The sequence below is a fragment of the Vombatus ursinus genome, unplaced genomic scaffold, assembly GCF_900497805.2.
Source record: "Vombatus ursinus unplaced genomic scaffold, bare-nosed wombat genome assembly UNPS02005286.1, whole genome shotgun sequence".
NCBI classification, from domain to species: Eukaryota; Metazoa; Chordata; class Mammalia; order Diprotodontia; family Vombatidae; genus Vombatus; species Vombatus ursinus.
In genome coordinates this window covers 15,139,289-15,163,865 of record NW_020945064.1, presented here as the reverse complement: position 1 = coordinate 15,163,865, position 24,577 = coordinate 15,139,289, and the positions used below count along the sequence as shown (strand labels likewise).

General features: G+C 41.7%; 1 pseudogene; it reads left to right on the top strand.

Moving 5' to 3' along the window:
* Positions 1 to 17,182: 17,182 nt before the first annotated feature.
* LOC114031296 lies at positions 17,183 to 18,061 on the top strand (annotated as a pseudogene).
* Positions 18,062 to 24,577: the final 6,516 nt, after the last annotated feature.

The window sequence follows — 24,577 nt, the reverse complement described above, 5'->3', positions numbered from 1 at the left end:
GTGAAGTTTCTGGAAAGACTTACACGAACTGATGCTGAGTGAAGTAAACAGAACTAGGAGAATATTGTACACAGTAACAGCAACATTGTTCAATGATCAACTATGGTTGACTTAGCTCTTCTCAGCAATTCAATGATCTAAGACAATTCCAAAAGACTCATGATGGAAAATGCTATCCACATCCAGAGAAAGAACTGTGGAGTCTGAATGCAGATCGAAGCATATTATTTTTACTTTTTTTTTTGTTTTTTTTTTCTTTATTTTTTGTGGCTGTTCCCTTTTGTTCTGTTTCTTCTTTCACAGCATGACAAAAATATGTTTACATGATTGCACATGTATAACCTATATCAAATTGCTTTCTGTCTTGGGGAGGGGGATGAGACGGAGGGAGAAAAAATTTGAAACTCAAAATGTTATAAAAAATGAAAGTTGAAAACTATCTTTACACATAATTGGAAAAAATAAAATATTATTTACAAAAAAAAAGGTGAGGTTTCCACTGTTGCTCCACATGATGTAATCTCAGAAGGTCAACTCAATTTGATTGAATTAACCAGTAAATCAAAGGTGTAAACTAGGTGTGAACACTCAAAACTTTAAGCACTGATTCTCTGCCTGGACTCATTCCTCAGTGGTTAGCATCTTTCTGCTCTCTCAATGATTCTGAACACCTGGCTACTTACATACTGCCCCCATTTCCCACTCCCACCTGTTTACTCCCTTATGTCCCAACCCTTTCCCCATAATGTCCCACTCCGTCCACTGTGCTCTATGGAATGCCTGCTCCATAATTAACAAATATACTTTTATCTTAAACTTTTTTCTTTCTCACTACTTCCATCTTCTGGATCTCGTTGAAATCTGGCTCCCTCATATGATACTGTATCACTGGCTGGGGTGAATGGGGTGTCCAGGGAAGACTAGTATCTCTGGTGTGAGGGCTGCTTTCCACCTTTGGTGTCCACCTGCCACCCAATCATCTGTGGCTCCAAGAATCTGTAGCATGAGTAGTGGCCACACTCCAGTAAACTGCTTTGGCAGATGGGCTAAACCAGATTGAGGGTTACCAGCAGGCCCCAAACTCTTTGGTGAGTTGGGGGGGGAGGTGTCTACCTCAAGCATGTGAAGACTTCCTTGGTGGAATGGGCAGATGAGAACAATTTGTTCCAATGGTCATGAAGGCAGCTGAAGCAGATACTGTGGAGTGCTTAGGGCTTGGTCAGACATTGAAGATGCCAAGGTCACCCACTGCATCCCAGGCCATTGCCAGTCATCCTGACTTTGTCTTGCCACTGGACTTTAATGACTCTGGAAGAGAGAGTGAGGCTAATGACTTTGTGCAGCTCTGCCTCACTTAAATCCAATTTATGCACAAGTCAAAAGACATCTCCTCTACCATTTTATAATTTTTTTTTTTTTGGCTAGGCAATGGGGTTAAGTGACTTGCCCAGGGTCACACAGCTAGTGTCATGTGTCTGAGGCCAGATTTGAACTCAGGTCTTCCTGAATCCAGGGCCGGCACTCTATCCACTGTGCCACTTAGCTGCCCCCTTTTTACCATTTTTACCTACCTCAAAGTCCTGCAGTGATGTGCAAGTGAAGAAGCAATAAGTGTGGATACATCGGGAGCTGTAGTCACAACCTTGCACACAGGTGGCTCAGGCCATAGGGTTGTCTTCTCACTGGACTGAAGCAGCAATGGGATTCAGCAGCCCCCTGAATGCCTGAGCAGCCTTTTTTTCCTCTGCTATAGAAGTTTACTTATTTTTAAAATTTTTTTAACATTTTTATTTAAAGTTTTAGTTCCAAATTCTATCCTCCCCTCCCCTCCCCCCTCCCTTAGAAGTAGCAATCAGACATAGGTTATACATGTGAATTATGTAAATTATGTAAAATTATGTAAAACATTTTCCATATTAGTCATTTTGTACAAGAAGACTCAAATAAAAGAAAAAAAGAAAGTAAAAAAAGTAAAAAAGAAAGTGAAAAAAAAAGCATGCTTCAGTCTGTATTCAGTCGATATCAGTCCTTTCTCTGGAGGTGGATAGTATGCTTCATCATTAGTCCTTTGGGATTATCTTGAGCAGCCTTTTTCAAAGACCACAATGCTCAACTCCTGGATCAAGGAAGGGACTAGAAAAGATGCCCTAAAAACTGTCTTCTTCACCTAACCTAACCCTGGCCTCCTTACTACTGCAGGTGGGAATTCTACCTTGCAGTCAAAACACAAAAAAACGTACAAAAACTTTTGTGACGATGATTCCACTCACCATTGGTACACGGAATGTGTGTATACTCATGGACAGCATGAAATTCAGTAGACCTGAAAGACGAACAGCTCTTGTTATGAGAGAAATCAGCAGGTATCACATCCAAATAGCAGCCCCGTGCGAAACAAGGCTGGCAAATGAAAGTCGACTTACCAAAGTTGGAGCTGGATACATGTTTTTCTGGAGTGTCTGCAGTGATGGTGAAGCTGGCTTAAGTTTTGCAATCTAATCAACAAGCTTGTATGGCTTACCAAAAGGAGTGAGCAGCAGGCTCAGGGCAACATGATTGCCACTTATAGGAAAGTACCATGCATGCCACCATCATCAGTCCATATGCTCCCATCATGACAAACCCTGATGAGGTCAAAAAAATTTTTATGAAGACCTGGAGACCCTCATTAATAATAAGCCAAAAGAGGACAAGCTTACGATTCTGGGTGACTTTAATGCAAGAGCAGGCACAGACATGGCAGGGAGTCCTTGGAAGGACTGGAGTTGGAAACAGCAAAGGCAATGGTCACTTACTCCTGAAGACTTGTGCATTTCATGACCTTCTCATTACCAACACAGTCTTCTGTTTGCCTAAATGCAACAAAACTTCATGCATGTACTCTCGTAGCAAACATCGGCATTTAATTGACTATGTCATTGTAAGAAGAGAAAGATAGGAGGTGAGGGTGATGAAGGTGATACACGACGAAGAGTGCTGGACTGATCATGGACTTGTCCTTTCCAAGCTAAACATTAATGTTCAACAAAAACTGCAGCCCCAACACAAGACTTAATGTCAACAGATTAGAGCAATTGTTGTTAACTTGGAGGGAAAACTGAGCCAACACACGGTTGACGGCAGTGAAACAGAAAAGTAGTGACTAGCTTTCAGAGATTTGGTGTGTCACACTTACTCATCTGAGTCAGAACCTTCACAAGCATCAAGATCAGTTTGATGAAAATGATGGGGAAATTCAGAAGCTGCTAAACCAAAAATGAAAACTCCATAGGGTTTACCAGCAGGATAGTCTGTCTGTCTCTGAGAAGATAATGTTTAACTCCAACAAAAGTGAAGTGCAAGTGAAGCTTAGATAGATGAAATTCAGTTTTAAGCTGATAGTAACAATCCAAAGCACTTTTATGATGTCTTGAAGATTATTTATTTTTTTCTTTTTTCTTTTTATTTTTAGGCAATTGGGGTTAAGTGACTTGCCCAGGGTCACACAGCTAGTAAGTGGCAAGTGTTTGGTCTGAGGCCAGATTTGAACTCAGGTCCTCCTGATTTCAGGGCCGGTACTCTATCCATTGTGCCAGTTAGCTGCCTCTTGAAGGTTATTTAGGGGCCAAAAACTTATGGTGTATATTAACAACTCAGTGCTGATGGAGCCACATTGATTAGTGATAAGGATATGATCTTGGAGAGGTGGGCTGAACATTTCACCAGTGTTCTCAACAGACTCTCATCAATCAATGCTGAAGCCATTGACCATACACCTCAGATTGAAGTCAATCCCTCCGTAGCTGGATTTCCAACAGAAGAAGAGGTTTTAATGCCATTACGCTCCTCTTGTGCAGCAAAATACCTGGTGATGATTCTATTCCAGCTGAGAATTACAAGGCAGAGGGTCCACTCTTGTACAAAGGCTGATGGAAATCTTTTGGGTTCTATGGCAAGAGGAAGTTATCCCCTAGGAGTTCAAGGATGCCTCCACTCTCCACCTTTGTAAGGGTAAAGGAAATAGGTTGTTCTGTGACAATCACAAAGGATGTGTGTGTGTAGGGGTGGTGGTGATCTCTCTCTTAGTCATTGTCAGCAAGATTCTTGTCAGAGTCTTCCTTAACAGACTGATCCTACACCTGGACGATGTCATCTACCTGAGAGTGAGTATGGCTTCTGAAAGGACTGAGAAATGGTCAATATGGCGTTTGCTGCCTGACAGCTCCAGGAGAAATTCTAGGAGCAGAACAGAGGTCTATACACAATGTTTGTCAATCTGACCAAGGCCTTTGATACAGTCAGTTGTGAAGGCTTGTGGAAGATCATGGCAAAATTTGGTTGCCTGGAGAAGTTCGTTGGTATTGTATGTCAATTTCATGACGGCATGATTGCTTGGGTTCTGGATGATGGGTGATGCTCTCAAGCTTTCCCAGTCACCAGTGGAGTGACGCCAGGCTATGTGACTGCTCCCATGCTTCTCAGTGTGATGTTTTCAGCAGTGTTGTCAGATGCCTTCAATGAGGACGAACATGGCATCAAGGTCAGCTACTGCACTGATGGGAAATTATTTAACTTGAAAAGGCTACAAGTCAGGGGCAGCTAGGTGACGCATTGGATAGAGCATAGGCCCTGGAGTCAGGAGAACCTGAGTTCGAATCCAGCCTTAGACACTTGATACTTACTAGCTGTGTGACCCTGGGCAAGTCACTTAACACCAATTGACTTAAAAAAAGAAAAAGGCTACAAGTCAAGACTAAAGTGGAGGAAGAGTTGGTGCATGATTTTTTTTGTTTGTAGATGATTGTGCACTCACTGCAACCTCTGAGGTTGAAATGCAGCAAAGTATGGATTGATTCTCAGCTGCTTGTGTTAATTTTGGCCTAACAATGAATACCAAGAAAACAGTTTCTCCACCAGCCAGCGCCATGCCATCCATATGTGGAATCATTGGTTAAAGCAAATGGAGATAATTTGAGTATTGTGGATAAATTCACTTACCTTGGCAGTATACTTTCCAGGGATGTACACACTGATAATGAGAGTAATGCAGACAATGCCAGAGCTAGCTCAGTGTTTGGGAGGCTCCAAAGGAAAGTATGGGAGAGAAGAGGGATTAGGCTGAGTACCAAACTGAAGATCTACAGAGGCAGTGTGCTGATCTCATTGTTGTATGTCTATGAAACCTGGACAGTCTACCAGCGCCATGCCAGGAAATGGAATCAGTTCCATTTGAATTGTCTTAGGAAGATTCTGAAGTTCACCTGACAAGATAAGACACACCAGACACTGAGATCCTGTGAATGCCAAACATCCAAATTCTACTGTAGAGAGTGCAACTCCAATGGGGTAGCCGTGTTGTTTGAATGCTAAATATGCATTTGCCTAAAAGACTATTTTATGGAGAACTCATACAAGGCAAGCACTCACATGGAGGTCAGAGAAGTGATATTAGACACTCTCAAGGTCTCTCTGAAGAACTTTGGGATTGATTGTGTGTCGTGGGAAACACTGGCAAAGGACCAAATCAAAAAAGGCACTGTGCTCTATGAACAAAGCAGAATTGTAGTTGCTCAAAAGAAATGTGAGATGTGAAAATTTAGAGACATTTCCACTCCAAATGTTCATGTGGACTATTTGTGCCTGACCTGTGGTAGAGCCTTCCTAGCTTGTAATGGTCTAATCAGTCACAGTTTGACCCCAAGGTAGTGACGTTATCCTGGTTCTTTTCAAGAACAAAGGACAGCAACCAACCATCATTGGCCAATCTTTACAATACAGGTTGTATGTTCACCCATCCCCCCCAACTTGCTGTGGGGGAGGCAGAATATTCCTGGCCACTTTTAGACTCTCCTTCTACCACCATTACTCAGCAACTTCTCTTTTTTTTGAGATTCACAGTATTCAAATTTATCACTTAATCCAGATCCTGGTTACCATTATCTATGGAGTGTGAGCGTGCGCGTGCGTGTGTGTGCATACACACACACACTCACATCTCTTTCTTCCCTAATGGGTTCAGTGCCTGACTAATGATATTTCTCTTCTCCCCAGCTATTACTCTCAAACTAGGGGAGTTTAACATATGTGTTAATACACCTGCAAATAACTTAACTTTACATTTTCTTATTCAGATTCTGAATTCTCATGACCTACTCCTCCATTTCTCCTCAGTTTCATACATACCTTTGATTTGCCATCACCCATAAGGATTCTACCTCCAGGTTTCTTGAACTTTGAAATTCCTTTATCTGATCATAATCTTTTATCATTCCATCTTTCCCTATTCCTTATGAACTATAACTTTGTACTTTGTTCATCCTCACCATGATTTTTAATCCTTTCTTCTTCTTCTTCTTCTTCTTCTTCTTCTTTTTCTTCTTCACCAGCTATCATCCCTGCATTAGCTATTTTCTCCTCCCCCCAACCCATCTTGACCTTTGGTGAATCAGTTCGACTCTCTAAAGGTCTTTCCCTCCCAGAAGGATAATTTTGGGATGGTGAATTAGGCCATTTTTTGTCTCAATTTTTACCTAGCTCTTAGTCATTGAATGACCATTGCCTCAGACAAACTGAGACCTGGGAAATACCTTAATTTAGAAAGGCCTGCATCCCAGGCCATCTCCAGTTATCTTGACTTTTATCTTGACACTAGACTTTGATGACTCTGGAAGAGAGAATGAGACTGCTTTAATTAAATCCAATCCATATTCAAGTCAAGTCATTGCCCCATGATGTCATTGGTCCTCTTCCAAAAGGATGAACAACACCAATTCTATACTATGTTCTTTTCTTTCTTTCTTTTTTCTTTGAGGCAATCAGGGTTGTGACTTGCTCAGGATCACACACCTAGTAAGGACTTGAGGCCAGATTTGAGCTCAGGTCCTCCCAACTCTAGGGCTGGTACTCTATGCTATATTCTATTTTAGAATCACTTGGCTACTCTTTCACTGGAAAAAAATGAGGCCATTCTCTGAAAGTTTCCTCTTCTCCCACCTTCTTTTCTCAAACTACTCAAATGTTTCCTCCCACTGTTTCTTCCTCCATCCCATCTCACATAATGAGGCAGCCCTTTTTCTTGCCAAGGTGAACCCCTCTATGTGCACCCCTGATCCCAGCTTCTCCTGCCTTCTCTAGCATATTGCCCCTCTATCATCTCCTCTGTCATTTATTCTCAGTCTCTGTCTACTAGATGCTTTCCCACTGCCTACAAATATGGCCGTGCCTCCCCATCATTACTCTATCTGACAATTTCAAACAGCTGATGTTCTATATTTCTCCTCTAAACTTCTTAAAAATGTTTATCTCCACCAGATGTATTTACTTTCTCTCCTCTCCCTCACTTCTAAACCCTCTGAAATCTGGCTCAGACCTCATCATTCAAATGAAACTGACCTCTCCAAAATTACCAATGATTTTCTTTTTTTCTCAATGAAGGATTGGGGTGAAGGTGGAGGATACTGAACTGTGCATGATGGGGTATGTCTAAAAAAAAAAAACTACCCTGGGCAAGTCACAACCCTGATTGCCTCGTCAAAAAAAATAAAAAAAGAAAAAAGAAAAAAATTGCACAGGGAGAGATAAAAAGGAGTGATTATTTCACACAAATGAGGCATGAAAGGAAGAATTGATACAGAGGAAACAATTGGTGGGGAGGGCTGCTGGTGCTGGCACCTTACTCTCATTGGAAATGGGTTAAAGAGGGAACAACATATATATCTAGAAAGAGACAAAAGTCTTCTAAATTTAGAAAGAAATAAAAGGGTGAGGGAATAGGATGAGGGAGGGACTCTTAGAGGGGTAGGTAGATTAAAGAATAGGAGGGCAAGGTAACTGGTAGAAGTAAATTATAATAATGAGGAAAAAATAGGGTGGAGGGAAATACACAACAAGTAATTATAACTTAGAATGTGAATGGGATGAATTTACCCATAAAATGGAAACAAGTAGCAGACTGGATTAAAAATCTGAATTCAACAATATGTTTCTTTCAGGAAACACAATAAAAATGAGAGATACACACAGAAATAAAATAAAGGGCTGGAGTAGAATTTATTATGTAAAAAAAAACAGGGGTAGTATTCATGATCTCAGACAAAGTTAAAGCTGAAATGGATTTAATTAAAAGAGAAAAATAGAGGAACTACACTAAATGTTATCAATATTATTCAATATTGTTTTAGACCATTTAAAATACCTAGATAGTATAAAGTACCTGAGAGTATACCTGCCAGAAACAGACACAGAAACTACATGAACATAAATGTAAAACTTTTTATACAAATAAAGCCAGATTTAAATAATTGGAGAAATATTCATTGTTCATGGATAGGTACAGTCAATATAATATAGAATGATAATTTTACCTAATCTATTTATTCAATGCCATCACAACTAAATTACAAAAAATTTTTTTTCTGAGTTAGAAAAAATAATGAAATTCATTTGGAGGAACAAAAGGTCAAGAATTTCTAAGAAACTAAGGGGAAAAAAATGTAAAGGAAAGAGATTCATAGTGCCAGACCTTAACCTATATTATAAAATGAGAGCATTATTGAAATATAGAATGGAAATTTTGGTTATTTTAAATTAAAATTTACTTGGGCATACAAAACTAATGTAACCAAGGTTAGAAGGAAAGCAGAAAATTGGGGGAAAAACTTTCATAGACAATCTCTTAGATAGGATATGATTAAGATGTAATACTGCTGAAGAGCTGGTTGATTTAGAAAAACATGGAAAGACTTGGACCTATGAAGAAAGATGCTATCCACCTCTGGAGAAAGAGATAACAAATCAAGAAATGCATAGTATGTCTTACATGTATGTATATATGTATGTGTTTATAGATACGTATGTATATGTATATGTATATGTATATATATATTTGCATTTAATTGTAGCTTTCTGGGGTGGAGGAGGGTAGAGAGAAAAAAAATAAAAAGTGCATAGCAGAGAACAAAAGAAAACCTAGAAGAAAGCACAGAAAAGCTGGGTTGCTTTGAAAACAATGTGTAGCATTTATTACATAGGTTTTTGTGAAATGGAAATGTATTGTTTTATACTGAATCATCTCTTATGTTCTGGTGTATACATGAAAGTGTTCTCTTTTTTTCTTTTCTCATTTTGTACTTAAGTTTAAAATGAATAAAAATTTTTTAAAAATGAGAGATGAGGTGTGAGGTGGGGAATGGGAAAGAGAAGATAGATTTTTGTTAGTTGAACAAAAATTAATAAATTAAATAAAATAGTTAAAAATTAAAATTTAATAAAATAATTTAAAAATTAATGAAATGTTTTATTCAATTTGGAAAAAAAAAAAAAACAAAGACAAAGACAGCGCATCCCAAATCCGACCTTCTGAAAGTGGCCTTCCCCTCTTCCCTCATCTCTCTGGGAACTCCTTTTTTATCAGATCTGAGTTTCCAGGATTGCCCAGCAGAGGGAGGACACAAATCATTCAGCTCAATGCACAGGACGGAGAGCGAGAGCGAAATCCCCAATGACTCAGGAGAAAAAAAAGCAAACATTTCCTCAGCTGTGCCAGCAGAAGGTGTGTGTGCTGGGATGAGGGGTTGGGGGTAGGGGTGGTATTGAAGCTGGGTTAGAGGTGGGGAGGAGGGCAGGAGGGTGAGAAAGGGAGAGGTTAGGGAGGGTTTGGGGCCATACATACAGACACACAGACACACAGACACACAGACACACAGACACACAAAGACACACAGACACATGGAAATATACTGGACAGGAAGTCAAACTTTCACATTGAAGTCCTGGCTCTGGCACTAATTCACTGCCCGCCATCTCACCTCTCTGGGCCTCAGTTTCCTCTGGTGTAAAATGAAGATACTGAGTTCTAAGATGCCTTGCAGATTTAACATTCTATGGTATTAACAGCTAGCACTGATATAGTGTACTCTAACTCATTTGATCCTCACGCCAACCCGAGAAGGGTTGTTATCATGCTCATTTCATGGATGAGGAAATGGAGGCACAGAGAGGTCAAGTGACTTGCCCAGGGTCACGCAGTTCACAAATGTCTGAGGCAGGATTTGAACTCAGGTCTTACTGAGTAGATCCCAACCTCTATCCACTGTGCCACCTAGCCACACACATTCTATGATGTACACTCAAAAGGGTTTAGTCTCAGACTTGAAGAATATGTTAAAGATTACCTAGTTCAATCTCTCATCTACTACAGGAATCCCTTCAATAAGATTCAATATCCAGCCTCTGCTTGAATACCACTAGTGATGGAGAGCTCACTACCTACCCAGAAAATCCATTCCATTACTGGATGGTTCATATTTTTAGGAAGTTCTATCTGGTATTTACCTGCCTACCTATGTCTTCCACTCCACTAACCGAGAAGAATTGATTACAGAAGGTAGTGTTAGAGTGGCCCTTGAACGGCATTGCTAAAGGGACCTTAAAACAGAGCCTATCAGACCTGAAAGAGACTTTGGAGATGACCCAGTCCATCTTTCCTCATTTTATAGGGAAAAAAAACCAAAACTGCTAAGCTCACACAACTGGTAAAAAATAGACTTGGAACAGAAACCAAACAGATTCTTCTGACTTCCGGCTTGTGCTTGTTTTATTAAACTGCACATCTTAGTTGTGTGTTTAAAGTCCGAGGACCTCCAAACAGCTCCATACTCTGGTGGCCTAGCTTGAGGAGGAGGCAGGATGAAAGGGTCGCTATTGCCATCAGTTAGGTCCTGCTCCTTGAGGAAGTACTTCTGAATAATGCAAGTAATAATAATAATAATGGTCATCATTTATATAATAATAATGACTGCTAGGATTTATGTAGCACTTTAAGTCTCTTCATGTACATTTTATCACAACAGCTCTGTAAGGAAGGTGCTATTATTGTCTCCCTTTTACAGATGAGGAAACTGAGGCTGAGTGAGGTTATATGATTTGCTCAGAGCCGCACAGCTGAGAAAGTGCCTGAGGATGCTGACCTGAAGTCTTCCTCACTCCCATTCCCAATTCTATCCCTTCCAGCCCCTAACTGCCCAAGTTTTTGGTTTACAAAGGCCCTACATATCTCATTCCCAGTATGATGAAGGTCTTGAGCGCTTGACCCAATATGGGATTAACCAAAGGAATTGGAGGTGTCTGTCATCCATTTAAAAGATGAAAAGGAGCTCAGAGTCATCCAGACAGTGTCAAACACACCACCCTAGTGTCACATACGGACCACAACATGAGTGCCCCAGCCAGGTTAAAAGATGGTTCCAGTCTGATTTTAATGTGTTAATGTCTTCAAATAAAAGCAAACATATAAACATATGTTAGATCTGGGTTCAAGTCCTTCTTCTGACACCTATTGCTGTATGACCCTGCACAAGTCACTCTAAATTCTCTAAAACTAAACATGGCAAGAGCAAGTATGGACCCGGGTTGGTAAAATGAATTCCCTTACCTGGGCAGTTTCCCTTGTCAATGAAATCACAGGTTCAGTCCTTCTTTCCTGCTGGTGGAAAGAGCCCAGGACTGAGCATTGGGAGGTCCCTTGTCTACCACTTACTAACTTGGGAACCTTCAGCAGGTCATTTAGTGTTTCTGAGGCTCCGTTTTTCCAAATGTGAAGAGGGGAGGGCAGTACTTGTGTTCCCATCGTGGAGAAAAGCCTTCATAAATCTGGAAGCCTACAGACCAATGGCATTTCTCTCCTTGAGAACAGAGACAAGTATCAGCTTTGTTCTGTCTTGTGCAGGTGTTTATGAAAATGCAAGGAAAGTGGCCAAATGAAACCTTGGAGCCTTCTCTCTGCAAGCCCAGAGCTCTTCCCACTAACCAGGTAGCACCTTGGCTGCCTCCCTCCAAAGGCACTGGGGTGGAAATGAGAGACTCGTTGAGGGAAACAGGAATCCTACCAGCTTGGCAGACCTGACAGAACCCAGAATACAAAACTGGTAAATCCAGCCCTCTTTCTGCCCTTATTTGACAGAGGGCAAAGCGATGCCTAATGTCCACTAAAAGGCTGGAGAGATGCATAAGCAACTTGAGCAGGGACTAAAGTCCACCTCACAGAGTTATAATAGATACGTCAGGGAGAGGGGGTCATAAAACTAGAGGCAGCAGGGTGGTTCAGTGCATAGCATGCAATGCTTGGAGTCAGGACAGATGTGAGGTCAGCTCCTGAGCCTTAGTTGTTAATTGTTTTGTGATCCATGGCAAGCTTCTTAACCTCTTGTAAACTGTTTCCTCATCTGTAAAATGGGATTGGTAATACTAGCTGGCATTTACATAGCCCTTTAAAGTTTGCAAAGGTCTTTAGAAATAGTATCTTATTCAATCTTCGTAACAATCCTGGCAGGTGAGTGGTATTGTTATCCCCATTTTTCAGATGAAGAAACTAAGGTGTCTGACTTCATCATTCAACAGAAATTGTTCTCTCCAAAGTTACCAAAATCCAATGGCCTTTCCTGTATCCTCATCCTTCTTGACTTCACCACTTTGCAGCCTTTGACATTGTTAATCACTCCCTTCTCCTTAATATTCTCTTCTCTAGGTTTTCAGGACACCATTCTCTCCTGGTTCTCCTCCTACCTTTCTGACAGGTCCTCCTCAGTCTCCTTTGTTGGATTTTCATTCAGGTCATACCTGCTATGTGGGTGGGTGCCTCTTCTCTTCTCCCTTGATACCATCATTTTGTAATCTCATCGGTTTTCGTAGATTCAATTATCATCTCTGTGCTGATGATTCTTGGGTCTACTTATCCAGCCCTAAACTCTGTCTTAACCTCCTGAATCGTATCTCCATCTTCCTATTAAACATCTCAAACTGGATGTCTCATAGACATCTTAAACTCACCACGTCCAAAGAAACTAAGACATCATTCAACAGAAATCGTTCTCTCCAAAGTTACCAAAATCCAATGGCCTATTCTATATCCTATAGTCCAAAACTAAATTCATTATCTTTCTCTCAAAACCTTGCCTCCTTCCAAACTTTCCTACTGCTGTTGAGGTTACCATCATTCTCTCAGTCACCCAGGCTCACAACTGAAGTGTTATCCTCAATTCCTCACTCTCAATCTCTATAGTCAGTCTGTTGTCAAGGCTGGTCATTTTTATCCTCGCACCATTTCTTGTATATTCCCCTTTCTCTCCCCTAACATCACCATCACCCTGGTGCACATCCTCATCCCTTCATATCTGGATCAGTACAATAGCCTATGGGTTGCTGTCCTTGCTTCAAGCAGCTCCACATTGGAGTCCATCCTCCACTTAGCTGTCAAATTAGTCTTCCTAACTTGCAGATCTGACCTACCTCACCTCTCTATTCAATAAACTCCAGTAGCTCCCCATCAGCTCCAGGATAAAACATAAAATCTTCCGTTTGGCATGCAAAGCCCTTTACAACATGGCCACCTTCTACCTTTCTACTCCTCTTGCATCTTACTCCTCCTACATACTCTGCAGTCCAATGGCATTGGCCTCCTGGCTGTTCCTCAAATAAGACACTCCATCTCTCAACTCTAGGCATTCTCTCTTGCTGTCTCCCAGTCCTCTTCTCTGCCTCCCAGCTTCCCTGGCTCCCTTTAAGTCCCAGTGAAAATCTAATCTTCTGTGAGAAGCCTTTCCCACTCCCAGATGTTGCTAATGACTTCCCTTTATTGAGTATCTCCATCTTATCCTGACTACATCTTGTTTGTAAGGGGAGGGGAGAAAGGAGGGAAAGAACATTTATTAAGTTCCTACTATATTCCAGGCACCATGCTAAGTGCTTTACATATATTCTCATTTCAAGTTGTCTCCTCCTTAGACTGTGAGCATCTTGAGAGTGAAAGACTGTCTTTTGACTTCTTTGTATCTCTAGTGCTTAGTACAATATCTGCCACTTTGTAGGTGCTTAAGAAATGCTTAGTGATGGGACTGATGGACTTGCTTGACCCAGTCACAACAGCGGATTGATTGGTTCAGCTGAAGACTCCACATTGTATGAGGAACAATACCAGCTGACTCTCCTACCCAGGGGAGACTCTATGCCCTGTGAGGATCCAGCCCAGTTGCACAATGGATAGTGGAGGGACTCACCCATCCTCAACGCCATGCTGACAGCAAACTTCAGGAGGCTTCCACTAAAGGTTAGGAGTGGGGGCCCGTGTGCTCTCTATCTCCGTATCATTAGGCTTCAAGTTTAAGCCCACCCTTTCCAAGGACCTTGTGGGTATACCCCCAATTTGGGGGGAATGTTATATATTAACTTCTTCCTGTGCCATTTCAGGAAATCCATGTTCTCAAAGCTAATGGAATTCAATTGGTTCTGATTGATAAAGGGGAGCATATGAATAGGGGCTCATGAAAAACAGTACTAGAAACCCTCAGCCCTCAGGGTTATTATGCCTACAACTCTAAGAGCTGAAGAAGCAACAGCTGCCTTCTAGCAAGGCCAACTTGTGGATTCCAGGGGATGACTCCCTCTGCTTAGACACTCCATCTCTCAACTCTAGGCATTCTCTCTTGCTGTCTCCCAGTCCTCTTCTCTGCCTCCCAGCTTCCCTGGCTCCCTTTAAGTCCCAGTGAAAATCTAATCTTCTGTGAGAAGCCTTTCCCACTCCCAGATGTTGCTAATGACTTCCCTTTATTGAGTATCTCCATTTTATCCTGACTACATCTTGTTTGGAAGCAAGGGCAAGTAATGGAAAATGAATACCAATGTGTGTCAGTAAGGTCCTTTAAGAATGGTGTCAGGTCTGCTAAAGCTCAGAATGAACTGAGGTTTGCGAGGAAAGCTAAAGACAACTAAGAGAAATTAGTATTTTTCTATTAATAGCCAATTATTAATATCAGGGTCCAGTTTTTTTTTTTCTCTTTTTACTTCCTCTTTTAAAGATTAGTGCTTCTAGGTCAATCCTAAATCAAGAATAGGGCTGATGAGATTGGCCTAACCCAGGGGTGGGAAACCTGCCACCACATGTTAGCCCTCTAAGTCCTGAGTTGGACTGAGTTCAAGTTTTACAGAATAAATCCTTTTATTAAGGGGATTTGTTCTGTGAAGTTTTAATTCAGTCAAAGGGCTGCACTTGAGGACCTAGAGGGCCACATGTGGCCTGCAGGCTGAAGGTTCCCCATCCCTGGCCTAACCCTTCAGGAACATTCTCCTCTATCTTGAGTGGGACCCTAACCAACTGAGAGAGTTTATTTCTGATTAAAGGATAAAGAGAATATAATCTAGATGAATTCTGGTCCATTGTTCACCTTAAGTGGTCTAGGTGGAAATGGATTCAGCAGGAGGCAGCTGAGTTCATGATCAAGTCAAGGTCTCAGCAGGAGGAGCTGAAGACTTTTAGCCCATTAATATGTCTACCCCTTCATTAATTGTTCACCCATCAGGATCGATTTCTCCTGTGGGGCATTCCCTTTTCTAAAAGTATTTAAGGCATTCAATATCTCCATTGGGTGTCCGGTTACTGAGAGAAACCACTGACCTCAATTTATTATTTGCTAGTCTAATTAATAAATTGGTTGTCAATTACCCAGAAACTCTATCTCTTGGGCTTTTCATTTGTCTCACAACCCAAAAGGGCATGTGTGTGTGTGTGTGTGTGTGTGTGTGTGTGTGTGTGTGTGTAATTTTAATTTTAAAAGCTATATTGAATGGAAAGAGGAGCATCAAAGAAGTAAAGCTGCTGAGGGTAGAAGGGACAATGATAATTGGATGGTGGAAAGAAGATTGAACTGCTTAATTCTTCTATTGCTTCTTTTTCTCTCAGCCAAAGAGAATGATCTTCAGCTGAAAGGGACAGAAGAAAATGGACTGATAGAGATTGTACCCATGATAAGGAGGAAGATAGTAAAAGAACACTTACCTACTTTTGATTAATTCAAGTCACCTGGCCCATACAAGCTACTCCCCAGGGTGGCAAAAAAACTAGCAGCGGGCATTGCTGAGCCGTTGTCAGTAACCTTTGAAAGATCAAATTACTATAAGACTTGAGAAGGGCAAATATCCTAATTTGGGGGAAAAGGGGGCAGGGAGGGAAAAGAATTTCAATTTGCAAACTACGGGTCAGTGAACTTGACCATGTCAAAATTCTAGAATATCATTTTAAAGAGATGGTTAATGAGTATCTTGAAAAGGAAGTGGTGATCATCAAGGGCTAGCCTGGTTTCATCAAGAAAAGGTCATGCCAAATCAACCTTATTTCCTTTTTTGACAGAATTCCTAGAGTGGTAGAACAGGGGAATGGTATGGATTAATTTACCTAGATTTCATTAATATGATTGTCATAGGGGTTTCTGTGTTATCATTTTGTCTCTGTAAGACCCGAAGGTTCCTAAAGTTTCCAGAGGAAAACAGAACTTGTTAGATGCCTGGATCCTCACTAGGACAATGCCTTTTCATTTATCCTTAACTACCTTTTTCTGGATACTCTCTCTTTTTGGAGTTTTTGTGACTGCTCTTTCTCTCTGTCTTGGTTTTCCTCCTACTAGTCCTTCTCAATCTCTTTTGTTGGATCTTCATTCATGTCCACGAGGGTCCCCCAAGGCTTTGTCCTAAGCATCTTTTCTTTTCCCTGTATGCTTTCTCACTTTGTGATATCTATCAGCTTCCATGGATTCCATTATGTCCTCTATGAAGATGATTCCCAGATCTATTTGTCCATCCCTAGTACCTCTTCTGAGTTATAGTACCAATTTATCACCAACTACTTGTTCAAGCCCTGAATCACCACCTCGCCATGTCGGAGGGGCTGGTGTAGCTCCATGAAACTCTAAGTTATGCTATGCAGCTATTTAAAATCCTAAAGGATGCTGCTGCTGAAGTGCCACACTCAATATGCCAGCAAATTTTGAAAACTCATCAGTGGCCACTGGATTGATAAAGATGTTTACATTCCAATCCTAACAAAGGACAATGCCAAAGAATGTTTAAATCACCAAACAACTGCACTTACTTTATACACCGGCAAGGTAGTGCTTAAGATTCAGCAAGCCAGGCTTCCGCAATATGTGAACCAAGAATTACCAGAAGAGCAGGATAGTTTTTGAAGAGGCAGAGGAACTAGAGACCAAATTGCCAACATTTGCTGGATTATGGAGAAAGCAAGGAAGTTCTAGAAAAACATCTACTTCTGCTTCATTGACTACACTAAAGCCTTTGACTGTGTGTATCAAAACAAAATGTGGCAAGTACTCAGAAATGGGAGAACCAGATCATCTTACTTGTCTCCTGAGGAACCCGTATGCAGGTCAAGAAGCAACAGTTAGGTGAGAAGAGGCAGCAGCTGAAGCAGCAGCCAGAACGGGGTGGGCACCATGGCATGGCCACCATCGAGGTGGCAAAGCGCAAGATTCAGGTTCCGCAGCAGCAGGCCGATGATGCCGAGGATAGGGCCAGCGTCACCAGTGGGAAGTGGAGGGGGAGAAGCGGGCCCTGACACAGGCCGAGGCTGAGGTGGCTTCCTTGAACCGTCGGATCCAGCTGGTTGAAAAGGAGCTGGACCGTGCTCAGGAATGCCTGGCGACTGCTCTGCAGAAGCTAGAGGAGACAGGGGAGGCAGCTGGTGAGAGTGAGAGAGGTATGAAGGTCATTGAAAATCAGGCCTTGAAGGATGAAGAGAAGATGGAACTGCAAGAAATCCAACTGAAAGATACCAAACACACTGCAGAAGAAGCAAAGAGGAAGTATGAGGAGGTGGCCCGCAAGTTGGTGATCATCGAGGGGAACTTGGAGCGCACAGAGGAGCGGGCTGAGCTGGCGGGAGATGGACGAGCAGATCAGACTGATGGACCAGAACCTGAAGTGTCTGAATGCTGCTGAAGAAAAGCGTGCTCAGAAAGAAGACAAATATGAGGAGGAGATAAAGATTCTCACTGATAAACTCAAAGAGGCAGAGACCGGTGCTGAGTTTGCTGAGAGATCGGTAGCCAAGCTGGAAAAGACAATTGATGACTTGGAAGATAAACTGAAATGCACCAAAGAGGAGCACCTCTGCGCACAAAGGATGCTGGACCAGACTCTACTTGACCTGAATGAGATGCACAAATTCCTTTCCCCCCAGCCCCACCCTGTCGCTGCCCCTTCCACTGACTCTGACTTCGCTGGAGGCCAGCCTGCCTGAAGCTGACCTTTAACCGGAAGGCTGCTTTCTTCTCTGGGTCCTTGCTTACCCTCTCCCCACCCCACCCGTGCCTCCAACTCCCCATGTCAATTTCACCAAACTGTCCTCAGCTCTCCCCTAGAGATCTCACATGGACTAAGGGCTGAGCTCTTTTGGGAACCACATTTAAGGGAACATGAGCACAATGCAACAATGTCTTTAAAAGCATGTTGTATGATGTATACATTTTGCAATTACCTTTTTCGTGGTTGTTGTAGCAACCATTTGTAAGACATTCCAGATAATTCCCCAGCTCCCCTTAGGCTGCATCTAATCACTTTTCTTCCTTTTGGATGGTAAATCTTTCTACCTAAACAATGCCCCTTCTCCTTAGAAGAAGAAGAGAGGTGTTAGCATGCCCTAGTGAGAGCTGAACATAGCCCAAGAAAAGATTCCACCAAGGGAAACCTCGATGCTCTGCACCACAAACCAGCCAAACCAGAAAGGTCATTCCAGGAGGTGTTTGCCAAAAAAGAGTGCTGTTCAGGTTTTCAGCTTTAACTTATCTTGGTGTTTTTTTTTCTTTTCCTTTTTTATCTCTTAAACATTTACATCAGTAGCAAACAAGCAAATTACACAGACAAGACCTCTGAGACCAAATTGTCCTCCCTCTCTTCATTCACTCACAGAATGGATCATGTCCCCCAGAAGTTGGGGTGTCTCTTATCCCCACTTCACCTTCTTTGAAAAATAACATTTTTTGTGCCACTGATTAGCCAAGTGAAATTCATCTCATTACCCATTCCTGGGTCTGAAGCTGCTGCGTCTAAAAGTGCCATCTCATTGTGCTTTGTATCACTCAGTGCTGGAGAAATCTTGAATAGCTCGTGTACAAAACTTTTTTTAAATTTTATGTGTATTATTTTGGACAGCTTTATTTCTCTCAGGTGGGAGCACCAGGACCACCCGCACCCCACCTCCACCCCTATCTGGCCGTGAGTGCTCTCTGTCTGCAGTCCGTGAGTTGACAGTGTGCTGATCTTTTTGAATTCCTTTTTTTTTTTTTTTTCTTTTTCTTTTTTTTTGGGGGGGGTGAGGTTTCTGTGAGGTCTGTGTTAGGTTTGCATCATGCAGCTTATTGGCTTAAATGTACTCTCCTTTGGTCTTGTCTATTTGGGAGCCGATCTGGAGAAAGAGGAACCAATAGTGTAAGCGTTTTGATACTGAAAATTGACAATGTCTTTTGAAATAAAGAACTAGTCCCTCCAAAAAAAAAACCCAACAGTTAGAACCAAATATGGAACAAATTATTGGTTTAAGGTTGGAAAAAGAGTATGACAAGGCTGTATGTTGTCATCTTGTTTATTTAACTTATATGCGGAGCATATCATGTGACTAGACAAATCAAAAGCTGGAATTAAGGTTTCTGGGAGAAATATCAACAATCTCAGATATGCAAACAACACTACTCTGATGGCAGAAAGTGAAGAAGAACTAAGCCTCTTGATGAGAGTGAAAAAGGAGAGTGTCCAAGCTGGCTTGAACCTTAACATTAAAAAAAAAAGGGGAGAGGGACAGCTAGGTGATGAAGTGGATAGAGCACCGGCCCTGGAGTCAGGAGGACCTGAGTTCAATCTGGCCTCAGACACATAACCCTCACTAGCTGTGTGACTCTGGGCAAGTCACTTAACCCCAAATACCTCACACACACACAAAAACAAACAAACAAACAAACAAACAAAAAACACCTAAGAGCAAGACAATTGGTCCCTTCACTTCTGGCAAATAGGGAGAGAAGAAATGAAAGCAGTATCAGATTTTCTATTCTCCGGCTCAAAGATAGCTGCAGACAGAGACTGCAGCCATGAAATTAAAAAATGCTTGCTCCTTGAAAGGAAAGCAATGGCAAATAAGGAAAGCATACTAAAAAGCAGAGATATCACTGTGTTGGTAAAGGTTCGTGTAGTGAAAGCTATGTTTCTTCTGGCAGCAATGTTTGGCTGTGAGAGTTGGATTGTAAGGAAGGCTGAGCACCGCAGAATCAACTTTTGAATTATGGTGTTGGAGAAGACTTTTGAGAGTGCCTTGATCAAATCAATCAATACTTAAAGAAATTAACTCGGACTACTCATTGAAAGGATAAATACTGAAGGTGAAGCTTAAATATTTTGACCACGTAATGAGAAGACAGGATTCATTGGAAAAGACCCTGATGTTGGAAAGATTGAACCCAAAAGGAGAAGGATATGGCAGAGGATAAGATGGATAATGTCATGTAAACAATGAAGATGAACATGGGCAGACTGGTTGTTGTTTGTTCTTAGTTCTAGAAGAGGACCATGACATCAGGAAGATGATGCCATGACTTGCAAATGAATTGGATTTCGGTAAGGGAGGGCTGTGCAAGGCCACCAGCTTCACTTACTTCTCCCCCAGACTTTGGTAGATAGTGGAGGATAGAAGGGCCTGGCATGCTATGGTCCACAGGGTCACAAAGAGTTGGAGATGACTGAATTAATGAACAGCAACATATTTAGTTTTATACACCAAAGGCAAAAATACCATTTTCTTTACATAATAATTTACAAAGGAATTCAGTATTTCACAGCATTGGTTCAAAGCAAATCAGTCACAAAAAATGGGAAGCCATAAACAGAAATTTCTACATAGTATAAGATATACAATTTTCCAAAGTTTTACCCAATTAATGAGCTTCCCTTGCCTACATCTCCACCCCACGTGTCTTCTGGCCATAAACTGTCTAAGAGCAAAAGGACACATTGCAGCATTAGCCAGAAAAGTCTCTACAAGGTCAATAAGCACTGCAGCTAACGAGGATTAAAGAGGAGCTGGAGTGAGGTGTCTGCTTATATTCTTGTCAGGAATAAAACATCATTAAGCTATAAAAATCCAGTATGTTTAGAAGGGTTGGCCTCATCATATGACTTTGGGAGATAGAAGGGCCAGGCATGCTATGGTCCATGGCCCGACATAAGCGAATAACAATACTTATCAGATATTCCAAACTAGATATTCTATCGTCATCTCGAACTCCATACGCATAAAGCAGAATTTGTTGCCTTTCCCCCCAAAATCTTTCCCTCTTCTTAACTTCTCTATTATTATTTTTCCTGGAGGCAATCAGGGTTAAGTGACTTGCCCAGAGTCACATGGCCAGTGTCTGAAGCGGTCAGATTTGAACTCAAGTCCTCCTGATTTCAGGTCTGGTGTTCTATGCACTGCACCACCTAGTTAACCTGACTTCTCTGTTACTGTTGAGGTGACTGCCATGCTCCTAGTCACTGCATTAACAACCTCAGTATTATCCTTGATTTCTCTCTCTTTCTTACCCCATAAAACCAATCCATTGCTAAAGCTTGTAATTCTTTTCTCAATATTTCCTGTAAATCTTCTTATCTTCACCCACAGGACCACCACCCTAGATCAGCCACTCATAACCACTCACCTTTCTAATTGACCTCAAGTCTCTCCTTCCCAATTCCAGTCTGTCCTTCAAGTCACCCAGTGTTATGGCCATTACTCCAGCGGCTATCTGTGACCTCTAGGATCAAATATAAAATCCTTTTTTTTTTTTTTTTAGCATTCCCCAATTGATGTACGTCTATTTTTAACAAGAAAAAACATTTAAACAAAATCAACTATCATGGTGACCCCATCTGATAGTCACATTCCACACCTGTAAGCAAACCCTCATTTCTCTGCTGAAAAGAGTTTACCTAGATTTTCGCTATTCTTATGGACAGAATGGAGCAATGTGGGTAAAATGTTCTCGAAGTTAGAATTCAGGACTGGTTAAATGGGTAAACTCAAAGCACAACCAACAGTGGCCCAACAGTAACTTGGAAATTTCCAGTGGAGTGCCCCAGGCATCTGGCCTTGACTCTAGGATGTTTAAAATTTTTCATTCATGACTTGGAGAAAGGCATAGCTGGCATGCTCATCAAATTTGGGGATCATGCAAAAATCAGATGATTTGTTAATATATTGGATGACAGAATCAGGATCTGAAAAAAGATTGTGATAGAATGTTGAGATCATCTAATAAGAAGATATTTAATAGGAATAAGTGTAAACTCAAACCCTTGGGTTTTAAAAAATCGTTTTTCACAAAAACAGGATATGAGAGGCCTAACTGGAAAGTAGCTAATAGGAAAAAAAAAAGTCTGGAGCATAATGTATGGACCGAAAGTGGTAGTTACATTGAACTCTTCCCTGGTCAGCCACATTTGAAATATTTTGTTCCATTCTAGGCACCACAGTTTAGGAAGGGTATTGAAATAGTGGGAAATCTCCAGAGGGTGTGGCAACTTGGTGAAGGGTCTTTAGGAAACACCATATGAGCGCCACCTCCTAGGTAGTGTTGAGTCATGGTCTGCAGATATTTGAAAGAGCAGTTTTCATGTGGGATCATACTTGTACTTGCCCCTTTGCCCTTAGAGGCAAAACTAGGAGGATTAAGTGTCTGGGGGGGGGGGGAGTTGGTCTCTAACTGGATCCCCCCCAACCTAGGATAAAACCATAGATACCAAGGAGTTAAATTAAGTATAAAGATGGAAGGGATGTAATTATAGAAAGTGAAGGGGCAGATAACAGAGGTGATGAAGTGTTTATATGTTAATAAACTGTTAACACTCTGGTACCCCCTGAAGGAAGAACGAAGTGTGAATTTCTCCATGATGGAATTAGAAGGGCAGGCATAGTTGCCATGGCAACTATTGACCACACCACTGGTCCCTTTGAAAAAGCTAGCTTAGTTAAGAAAAAAAAAAAGCTAGTTTACTAAGTCATACAGTCAATGCAGGTCAGGAGTGGCTTTGTGGAGTGTGATTTCTGAACCCAGTAGGAGAGCGATGCATCCGATAGGGAGCAGGGAAACTCTCTCCAGACAGAAATAGACTCAGATTGCTTTTAGGAGCCTGGTCTCCGAAAGTAAGAGGAGGATTTGACTATGGAGTCAAGAGAACCTGCCAACTAAGAGTGAAGATGTGGAGCAGCAATGACCCCAGCTGAGTGACCCTCCAAGCAAAGATACTGCAAACTAGGGGGTGATACGTGAAGACCCTTCAAGAATAGAAAGGATATCAGGTTCTTGTAGCAGCGGAGAAGTAAACTGTCTTGGCTGCAAGTAGGTGTCTCTTTGCCATTGTAGTCTAACTTTGTCTCCACCCTTCCCGTGGATTCTTTCCATGGTCATGTAAGAGTGAACCCCAGGATTATAGGGGAGCTTTTTTTGCAGCTACTCCTATTTTGCCATTTTAGGAAATACACTTGCGTTGAGCTAATTGTGCCTGTTGGTTGACTAAGGCAAAACTCAATGATGGGGGCTAAGGAGCTAAAGCTTTAGGAATACAGACTGACAAGGGACCCTGGAGACTGGGAGTAGCAGGCGATCCAAGAATTGGGGACCAAATTCAGGAATTCAAATGTAGGGAATATTCTAGAGAGGAAGGGATGCCAATTACATAAGTTGAAAAGAAATAAATATTAGATTCACATGAAGATGCACTTCCTAATAGAAGGATACAGAGGAAAAAAGCAATGGATTTGGAGTCAGAGAACCTGTGCTCCAACCCTGGTTCTACTACAAAACTATGTGAGTTTGGGCAAATCTTTTCATCCCTATGGACCTCAATTTCCTCAACTATAAAGTACAAATGTTGGACTGGGCTACCTCTAAGATTCCTTCCAGCTGTATATCTATTTTCCTAATAAGAATACTCCAAAATGGAATAGATTGCTCGAGGGGTAGGACGTTTCTCCGCTCCAGAGCTCTTTAAACCTAAATTAGATGACACTTGTCCTGTAAACTGTAGTGGGGTTCTCATTTAGTTATCAGATGACCTCTGAAGACCCTTCCCACTGACATCCTGTGATTGGCCCCCCTTTATGCATTATAAGGCAACTGAGGCCCAGAGAATTTAAGTAACTTTCTCAAGTCTGTTGACTCTAGGTTACTTACTCCAGGTTCAGAATTTATGCTAAAATTGGGTGGAGGTGGCTGGTCAGGAAGAGCAGGGCCTTCCCTTGAGATGCTTTTGTGGGGTGTGAGGAATGGGATTAGAAGGAAAAAACTCCTCCCAAACTAAACCCAAATTAATCTTCAGATACATTTAATTACTCACTAGTTCCCTCTCTCCCAAAGGAGAGAGCTATTTCTGACTTTCTTGTGGTGAGTTTTATGTTGTGCCCCTCCCCCAATGTGGCCCTGAACAATGGGACTGAGGTGCAATTTGAAAATAAATGGTGAGCTATAGAGGGCTTCTGAAGTCCCTGCAACCCTAAAAATAAGCCTCTTCCCTGGTACTTCCCTAATTATATCCTTTCTCCTAGCCCTTTGTCTTCAGTTAATCTCGTTCGTGAGCGAAGGCCTACAACATCCCTAACGGAAGAGAAATATTTGGTTGGGGGTGGGAGGGTGGGGAAGAGTTAGAGGAGGTAATCTGTCTGCCTTCCAAATATTTAAAGGGCTGTCATGCAGAAGAGACCAGCGGTGGAGTGGATCGGGAAATCTTAGGT